This window comes from Chelonia mydas, chromosome 2, assembly GCF_015237465.2.
Source record: "Chelonia mydas isolate rCheMyd1 chromosome 2, rCheMyd1.pri.v2, whole genome shotgun sequence".
NCBI lineage: Eukaryota > Metazoa > Chordata > Testudines > Cheloniidae > Chelonia > Chelonia mydas.
In genome coordinates, this window is record NC_057850.1 from 55,901,037 (window position 1) to 55,911,324 (window position 10,288).

Below are 10,288 nucleotides of genomic sequence, written 5' to 3' on the forward strand. Positions count from 1 at the left end.
AGCTTGCCTGTTAGCTTAGGAAAAATACCGTTCCTCACCTATTTTATGTTCCAAATGCTCAGAAGATATCTATGAAAACGGAAACATTGTCATTGCTACCAAAATTTGAGTTATTCAAACTTTTAAACAGATCTAGAACTAAACCTAGAACATTTGTTTCTTTTTTCATTAAAGGAACAGCACAGTCTAAAATATGACTTATGAGTAAAATAACCCTAAACTATTACACAAACTTCCATTTTTTCAAAAACTTCAAATATATGTTTTCATAGTGTAGATCACAGTGTAACAGAAATTTTCTAATGGATCACTTTCCTTTACATTCTTCTTCACATGACATGCCTTGCCACAACTACAGCTATTGCTTTTTGTAGAAAAGTAATATTAAGAAAGGATTTCTATATTTTTAGCTCTCTTTAGATGTGATTTAGCACATGGATACTAAGAGAGCCAGAATCATGTGACCACATGACTCTTCCCTAGTTTGGGAAAACCAAAGCAGCTACCTTCGGTGCATCTGGTGGTGGGAGGTGAACATTAGAACCAAGTTTCTAAAACTTTTATAGTACATTAGCCATGGTAATGGACCCTTACGATGTTTCAGTGATGTGTTAATCAGGCATCGGTGGTCAGCATACATTAATGTGTGATCTCAGAGTGAATGAGGCAGATTCAGTGAGGCTTTGTAAGTAGAGGGATATGGGTAGATTTGGCATTCTAGCTCATACAAAAGATGGATAGTCTTGTGATTAAGGCACTAGACTAGATCTCGGGAAATCTCGGTTTGTTCCTGGCTCTGCCACAGATTTCCTGTGTGTCTGTGGGTCTCAGTCCCCAGTCTGTAACTTAGGTATACTTCCCTAGTTCACAGGGATGGTATGAGGAAAGAGACATGGGAGGTGCTGAGATATGAATGTAATGGAGGCTCTGTAAGGACACTGGGATAGATTGTGAAATGGTGAGTGGAGCAGGATGTTGCTCTGAGTCCTACGATGAGGGCAAAATATGATCGATGGAGGAGCAGCAGAAGATGGTTGACTGTGGGGAGGATCTGATCTCCAACCTGTGGTAAACTATTTGCCAAATTTGACCCACATTTGCAAATAATTTGATTAGCCTGAAAAATAAATTTTTTGACAAATTTACTATCTGCTGAAAAAAAGCCCAGTTCTACCCCAGGCTTCCCATTTCTATCTCCCCTACGAAGTCCCAGTCTCCTTGTCCAGACAGTCCCACTTCCTACCCCTCTCAGCTCCTCATCTGATGTCTTTCCCCCACCCTGGCATCCAGTTGCTCCCCCATCCTTGCTGGGTCCCAGTCCCCGTTCTTCTCTTTGTCCAATCTGTTTCCCCATCTCCCCATGCACACAGGCTCCTTGCCCCAATCTCGTTGCCCAGCCAGTGCCAGTTCTCCCATAACAACCCAACTCCTTCTCATATGTCTCCTCTCCCTATCCCACTAGTTGTTAGTCCTACTCTCCTCCCCTACCCCTGTAGGTCCTCATCCAAATTCAGTCTCCCCCAACACCGCCATCCCCACATTTCCCCCTCCAACTCCTAGTCATTCTTCTTCCCCCACACCGGACAACATACCAGCCGCCAGTCCCAGTCACCACTCTCCTCTCGCCCACCTCCATGGCCCTTGTTCCTTCTGCATTTGAATCAGGCAGCTTCCTCCTTCATGCTACTTGGGCCTACCATGGGGGCACTAAGAGAACAGGAGAGACAGGCTCCTGCTCTCAGTTCACATACTTGGATCCAGACCCAGCATGGCTCCGAGCTCCAATTGCAGGAAAAGCTCTGCTCAGTACCAGGCTACTGCATGCTCATTGTGACTAGACTCTTTGGGGGAATTCAATTGCTAACATCTGAAGTGTCTACTGAGCATGTGCAAACTGCAGTTTTTCAAAGTCTTGTAACTTGGGCAAATTTGGGCAGATTACAGGGATGGCACAAAGGCCACCCTCCGAGCCAAATTTCAAGCCTCTGTTCCCAAGCAAGGGTGTGGCAGAATTTATGAAAGAAAAGATTGCCAGAATTTTTTAACCTCGGCAAACATTTTTGTCTACCATCGTTCTTGGAAATGGCTGGACTGTTTTGGCTGAAATTAAAAATAAAATAAAATAGAATCAGTCTGAGGTAGACACATGGCATGGAAAACATGAGCCCAAACAGCTGATGTTCAGCAAAGTTGTTATAAGCAACTGAAAACAGGGTCTAATGGGAAATGATGAGCAACTTTAATAATAGCCTGTGCTACCTGTCCATCCTGTAATGTTCTATTGCAATTCCAGGGTTTCCTCCCAAAAGGTACAGCCATTCCTTTTCTATTTCTCCCCTCTCCCTACAAACTCCCCTCCAACTCTTATAGAAGATCATTGTCACGCTGACTGGAGTGCCTACCTCAGGGCAAACTGTCAGAAAACAGGGCAGACACCCCCAAATTGGTGGTGTGTTCTATAATTAGATTTCACCAAGACAGTAACAAATGTGAGCTCCTGGATCATTATAGCAGTCTTACCATAGAACAGTGATTCTCAAACTTTTGTACTGGTGACCCCTTTCACATAGGAAGCCTCTGAGTGCGACCCCGCCTTATAAATTAAAATAACTTTTTAATATATTTAACACCATTATAAATGCTGGAGGCAAAGCGGAGTTGGGGTGGAGACTGACAGCTCACGACCCCCATATAATAACCTCAGGACCCCCTGAGGGGTTCCAACCCCCAGTTTGAGATCCCCTGTCACAGACAGTCCCCTTAGACTCTTCAGTCTATCTTACCACCCTGACAATTGAACTTTGTGATAAAAGGTCACTTAACCAAAAATCACATCAAATCCGGTTGCTCCCTGGCACTTATCCTGGATCAATTGGCACGCTAGATCTTACACCAAAAACAACACTGGTAGCTAATTCTATAGTAAACTAACTAAAGGTTTATTAGCTAAGAAAAGGGAGTGAGAGTTATTGAGAGGTTAAAGTAGGTAAAATATATGCATAGATGAGTCACAGTTTGTAATTCCAAATGATGGCCGTGATGTACTAAAATGCTAGTTTCCCAAAAGTGTGTGTGTGTGGGGGGGGGGGTGAGAAAACCTGGATTTGTGCTGGAAATGGCCCACCTTGATTATCATGCACATTGTAGGGAGAGTGGTCACTTTGGATGAGCTATTACCAGCAGGAGAGTGAGTTTGTGTGTGTATGGGGGTGGGGGGGTGAGAAAACCTGGATTTGTGCTGGAAATGGCCCACCTTGATTATCATGCACATTGTAGGGAGAGTGGTCACTTTGGATAAGCTATTACTAGCAGGAGAGTGAGTTTGTGTGTGTGTGTGTGTTTTTTGGGAAGGGGGGGGTGAGAAAACCTGTATTTGTGCTGGAAATGGCCCACCTTGATTTTCATGCACGTTGTAAGGAGAGTGGTCACTTTGGATAGGCTATTACCAGCAGGAGAGTGAGTTGTGTGTGTGGTTTTTGGAGGCGGGTGAGGGGGTGAGAGAACCTGGATTTGTGCTGGAAATGGCCCACCTTGATTATCATACACATTGTGAAGAGAGTGGTCACTTTGGATGGGCTATTACCAGCAGGAGAGTGAGTTTGTGGGGGGGGGGGGGGGGGGGGCGGAGGGTGAGAAAACCTGGATTTGTGCTGGAAATGGCCCAACTTGATGATCACTTTAGATAAGCTATTACCAGCAGGAGAGTGGGGTGGGAGGAGGTATTGTTTCATGCTCTCTGTGTATATAATGTCTTCTGCAGTTTCCACAGTATGCATCCGATGAAGTGAGCTGTAGCTCACGAAAGCTCATGCTCAAATAAATTGGTTAGTCTCTAAGGTGCCACAAGTACTCCTTTTCTTTTTGCGAATACAGACTAACACGGCTGCTACTCTGAAACCTTCTACAAGATAATAGCTGAGTAGTTTTGGCTGCTTCTGTGGGACCCTAACAGTAGGCATAACACTGGGCAAAATAATGGGAAATAGAAGACTGAGTTCCCAAGGGATACAAGGCTTCTAGGGAAGAAGGCAAAGAAACCAGGGAAAGGTCCCAGCTTAGACATTCGCTCTCTCACATTGTAGACTTGGGAGTGAAAAGCTCCATATTTATTTTCTTGGTATCGCTTTCTCCTTGTATACACTTGCCTTATCATTTACTGGGATGAAATGCCAATCCCTACTCTAGGGCTTTATGGATGGACCTGCTGGTGATTATATACTTTTCAACCTCTTATCCATTTATTTTCAATCTAAATGCCAAGTTTCCTGTTGCTTACTCAGGAATAATCCAAGAAGGGGATGATTTGGCCCCAGCACTTGGCACAGATTCAGGAAAGCCAATAGCGGTATTTCACTTATTCAGATTTGTACACATCTCAGTACCAAATATTTAAAACATGTTTTATAAAGCAATTTCTGTCTACCTGGGCTTTTGCAGTGATCAACATCAATACTAGGGAAAACAATATTTTTGCCTTTTAATTTATATTAATATACTGTCCATGTTTAGCTTTATAATGACTATGTTTAGCTAAAACTCAAGTTACATGCCACCGCACTTATGGCAATACCAAGAACCAATGCTGTGTTCTTTAAACAAAAGAATCAGTGAAAGAGCTCTGAGCACAATGCAACACAGTTACATTAAAATAATTAAATCTGCTGTTGGAACCTTAAATATTTATTTTAAGGCAGACCCTAATTCTAGCTTTCACAGACTCAAGACTGGTTACCAAATAAGGCAGCAGATGGCTCATTTCCTTTGACATAAACCATTTATTTCAATATTATTAAACAGCCACTAGCCAACCAACCAAAAACTGGACATATTGGCGCCAGCTGTTCAGAATTCACTCCACAGTTTTCTGGATGCAAGCAAGAAAATCAAAATAGGAAATATCTTTTATTATTTTTACAGCACCTGTTACCGTAGCAGCAGAGCAATTATTTACAGTCACAACATGAATAATTTTAATTTACAGAAAACCACCCAACTTGGTGGCATTAAAAGCACCATCCTTTTGTAATAACCAAATTCAAACACAAATAAACCAGACAAAAGCTAAGCCAAACAAAAATATCTGACACCATGCTGTGAAAGCTTCCTAGGCTCTAGCAGACTTCCACAGAGGAGGGAATTCCTAGGGCCCTTAGCTGGGAAATCCCTGCCGCTGGGCTTGGAACCTTTAGCCCTCAGGAATGAACAGCAATTGCTTCTCAGCTAGGGAGGGAGACAGGACAAGAAAGGGACTCCCAGCTAACCAGGTCCCACACCATTCAGGGCTTTTAAGGATAGTTTACAGATATAATTCAATTACCAATAGAAAGTCAATGCAAAGAGTTGAGCCTTCACTAGAGAGCACTCTGCCAAATGCCAGAGACCAAAACACCATGGGGAAGAGAGCCCACTCCTTGGGAAGGATAAACTATTTGCAAGGATTCACTTTTCCTACCAGAGGACAAGGCCTCAGAGCAGGGAAATCCCTCTCCGGTTGCTTTAGAGCTGATCAAAAGTTTGCTGCAAACATTTTTTCAAAATTTTCCCATGAAGAAATGCTTTTCCTGCATTTTTCTGCAGGAAAAGGAAGCTGTAGCCAGGGAAACCCAGGGCTTCTGGTGCCCTTCTGCTTGGTTAGATGGCTACAACTTGGGAACTGTCTGACTGAACCAGCACTGGCCAGCCTGCTAAGAAGTGTCAGTAGGCAAACAGGGCATCATTTATATCTCTCTGCTTTATAATGCTTATATAGCACTTGAGTTACAACTGGGACAGTCATGAGCTGTTCTGCTTCCCATATGGGCCCCTAACTGGAGGGGAGTAAGTCTCTCTTTACCACCACCCAATACAGTGGTATTGGGCAGTTTTCCCTTTTACATTGACTTGATGGAGAATACTTATCCTCTCCAGGTGCCAGGATTGCTGGGTTCTTCTGTATCAAATGAAAAAAAAATCCAGAACTGAATGAAATTTCAAGGAGCCATGCAGATTAGGATACAAGAAGTCCATGTAGCTGTATTCCCTGGTTCAGAGAGCTTTCGTGTAGACTTCAAAATTCCTGGATAGGTTCCTGAACTTTGGCTGTCTGGAGACAGATAGGTACAGAAAGCAAACTTCCCAGACTGTACAAAAGGGGTCAGTGAAACCCTGGCCAAATTTACTACAAGTATTAGGAACTAGTACAAGTCTAATGGCCAGTAGGAGGCACTTAGATGAGGGATCTCTGCAATCCCCCTCATGTTGGAGGTAGCAGCTTCCCTGTAAGAGTTTTGGAAAAACAGCAATCCTCTGCCAAACCGGAGAGCCCAACAATGGAGGTTCAAGTTCCTGAGGCACAACCACTGGTACTGTTGGTGGACAGTGGCCTCCTGTAAGTCTTTAGAAACCATAGCTCCCTGATGAGATGGTCAGGATGACCAAGCAGGTAACTTCTTTTTGGACCTCTGGATGATAAGGGGGAAGGAACAAAACAGTTTAGCTCTTTCAGCCAGAAGCTAGATGGTTCCTGTCTGCAAACTGATTTCAGCGAAAACAGAGAATATAAATGTATTGCTTCAAGTGAAGTGACATCATAGGCCTTATATCAAGACGTATTGCACCATATGGCTGCATCTAAAGCACTTTCTGAATCAAATCTTCAAGGGAATAAATTCAGAACCTAAAGAACCATTATCAGGAAGAGCAAAACTGAGGGAGGATATGTGTGCTCTTGACTGTGGGGCAGAGAAGGATCTAACAGGCTTATTTTTAGTTCAGTTGGTGGCATCTTGGAGTTGGATGTCAACATCCAGTTTAACTACTGTTAAGGAGGAGGCAGTGAGGAATGAGAGAGAAGCCCATCTCTTCAATTTTAAGGCCCTTTGAGCATAAGTTGAATGTAGCTAGTGTGAAAGCCCTGGGTCTACTGAGACTTCCTCTTCCACCTCTCAAGCCATGACTGTGTGGAAGCTGAAGATTTTATTAATTGGGTCTGCTACAGATGAGTATTCAGCAGCTTTGCACTGAAAACAGATTTGAGCAGGTTGAGTTGCACTGGACTGCCACAAGAGAAACAGTTTTCTCCGGCTACTCACATTTTAAATTCACTAGATGGAGGAAAAACTAAGTGACAGAATAATTTAGGAAGCTGTGTGGCACCTCAGTACTTATAACGCACACTCTGCTGCAAAAGTTTCTTCTAGACCAGAGGTGGGCTAACTATGGCCTGTGGGCCACATCTGGCCCGTGGGACCATCCTGCCCAGCCCTTGAGCTCCTGGCTGGGGAGGCTAGCCTCCAGCCCCTCCCCTGCTGTCCCCCCTCCCCTGCAGCTACACCGCCGCACGGGCAGCGGGGCTGCGAGCGCCTGCTGCTCTGAGTGGCATGGTAAGGGGGCGGCAGTGGCACACACGTGCGTGACGTTGGGGGTGTGGGTAGGAGGTCCCGAGGGGCAGTCAGGGGACAGGGAGTGGTTGGATGGGGAGGAGGTTCTGGGGCGGTTGGGGATGGGGAACAGGTGGGGTTGAATGGGAGTCCTGGGGGGCCTGTCAGGGGGCGAGGGGTGGATAGGGGCCGGGGGGCAGTCAGGGACAGGGAGCAGGGGGGGTTGGATAGGGGGTGGGATCCTGGATAGGGGGTGGGATAGGGGCATGGGGTCCTGGGAGGGGGGCCGTCAGGGGACAAGGAGCAGGGGGGTTGGATGGGTCGGGGCTTCTGAGGGGGCAGTAAGTGGGAGGAGGCAGACAGTGGGTTGAGGCCAGGCTGTTTGGGGGGCACAGCCTTCCCTACCTGGCCCTCCATACAGTTTCACACCACAAAACAATCCTGTAATTCCACTGTGTGCTCATGAATATTCAAAGAGTGACATAAGTAAAAACCCATCATGTTAGACTGACCGTATCCACTTGGCAGAGTCACTATTGTTTGAAACAAAGCCATCTGAAAGTGCATTTATCCTGCTACATATGAGGTGATTCTTAAAGGGAATATAAAGCACAGGCTTTTTAAGATTATAAAATTGAGTGTGTTTAGCCAGTCAGTTCACTTTACTGGCATAACATTCCTAATCCTCTAATTTTGAATGTCATCCCTAAATTTATTCCATTGTAGCTGAAAAAGGGGAGGGAGAGAGAAAAGCACAGGAAGGGAAGACCACTGCTTTAAAAGGGAAGTTATATACATCTGCATCCTTTTCTAGGAGGATTTCACAAGTTCATTACCCACTATCTGAAACTCGTTTTCATAAAAATAAGAGGGTGCTTCATTCACCTGGCCAGCAGTGGATTATCTATCCATTTATATTGTTATAGGTTGGGATAAACCTCACCGGAACTAGGAGTTGTACCCATTGCACTTCATGTTAGAAGCATGAAGCTCCTTTTTGGAACCAGGTGGTTGAAACAATAGGGACCCCCCCAACCAAAACACAGGGACATGTCACCACCTAAAACAAAGGAATATGTGAAGTAGATCAGGAATTTGGACTACGTAGGTGGAGGAGCTTTGCTGGATATTGTTCTAGTAGAGGTGTGTGAGAGTGAGTAGCGGGAAAGACACCACAGAAACCACAAGCAAAGAAACGGAGCAGAAAGCCAACGATACAGCCTAAACACACCTGACCTTGAGGAAAGCCCGGAGAATGCTTTTGGGTGAAAGTGCTCACTGAAAGAGACTCGACGCTGTGAGCAAAAAAACCTGTCTCCTGTTTGAGACTGCCTTTTTTCAGAGAAACAGGATTTTGTACATTCTTTGTAAACCAACAGGATTGCACCAAAGAAATAACAGACTGTCATCATGGAAACAACTTGGAATAGCCAAAAGTTAGGGTAACTGCTCAGGTCAAAAAAGGGGTAACAATATCATGTTCCTCATCATGATATCAGAGCATGAATTATGATCATCCAAGCTTCACATATCTGCACTATTCACTGCACCGACTCCTGCTTCTTGATGATTTCAAGTTGAAGTACCATATACAGCACACTGGGGTGCCCTGGTGGCGGCAAAGGCAGAGATAACTATAGCAAGTAAAGAATAACTACTGTGCTGGATTGGATCACTAGTTTACCAACTTCACTTTCTTTCCTTTGGAAGTGCCCAACATCCAGTGCTTCAGAGAAAGCAAAAGACTGATTTCCCCTACATTACAAGGGGAAACTGCAAATATTTTAAATTGTAACTTTACCCACTCACTTTAAAAATGCAGCTGCAATGTTTAACTCTAGGCCCTCCTGCAGCAGTGCCTTCCACAGGTTGACTAAATGATATAATTGTTTCCTTTTACTTTAATTTAAAAGTTGCCTATCATTCATTTTATCAAATAACCCCTTCCTCATCCATTAAGTTGAGACAGCATGAAAAACAGACTGACTAGTTTCCTACTGCCTTTCCTAATCTCTAAATATCACCTGTACATCCTTTGACTCTTCTGTACAGGCTATAAAATACTGATCGATGCCCCGCTCCATACATCCCTCATACTTCTATCCATTTTCACTATCGCTTCTCCAAATCTTTCCAATGGTGTGCTTATCAGGTATGCTTTCATACGCAGCAATGGCCTGAAGTTGAGGTGTTGAGCATCTATGGCTCCCACTGATTTCAGAGATCATGAAAAATCAAGCCATGTGATTTTTTTTTTAAAAGACTTCCATCTGCATGTGACACATGACGTTACAAATCTATTTTTTGGCACATGCAGAGTCAATTACCATATTATTTACCACCTACTTAATAAGCTAAAATTTTGGGTTAATTTTAGGAGTGTTTGGAAAGGTTAGGTGACTTTCATAGGAAAACTCCAAGTCATTTCACAGGGTGGAATTAACTAATTTTGTGAAATTTCACAATCAGATTTGGCAAATGGGCATTTTCTGCCAAATTTTCAGCCTCTTTTCTGTTTAACAGAAGGATGGGGTAAAAAGGGGGAGAGACACCTTTTTGTCAAAGGAAAAATGAAATGCCAAGATGTTCTAGATCAGTCCCATAGGTTCAGCTAGGTTTTCAGTGCCCATTTTCCAGCTGTCTTCTACCCTATTCAAGGCTAACAGAAATACCATGAAGAAAAAAAGCTTTACACCTGAAAGATTGTTTTGATTTTGTTAAGCTGACTCATGTTCATTTTAGTGCCTACACCCTATAAATAGATTGCATAGAATGTTCCTTAGCAAATCTTCTCTGAAACGGCAGGTACGCCCAAATAAACTGGCAATAAGATTTGCTTGGCAGTCTCTTCAAATACAATATTATTGGACATCACCAACAGGCAAACATTTAAGGTCTGTATTCAGTGTCCAACATCTCTAATATGACGC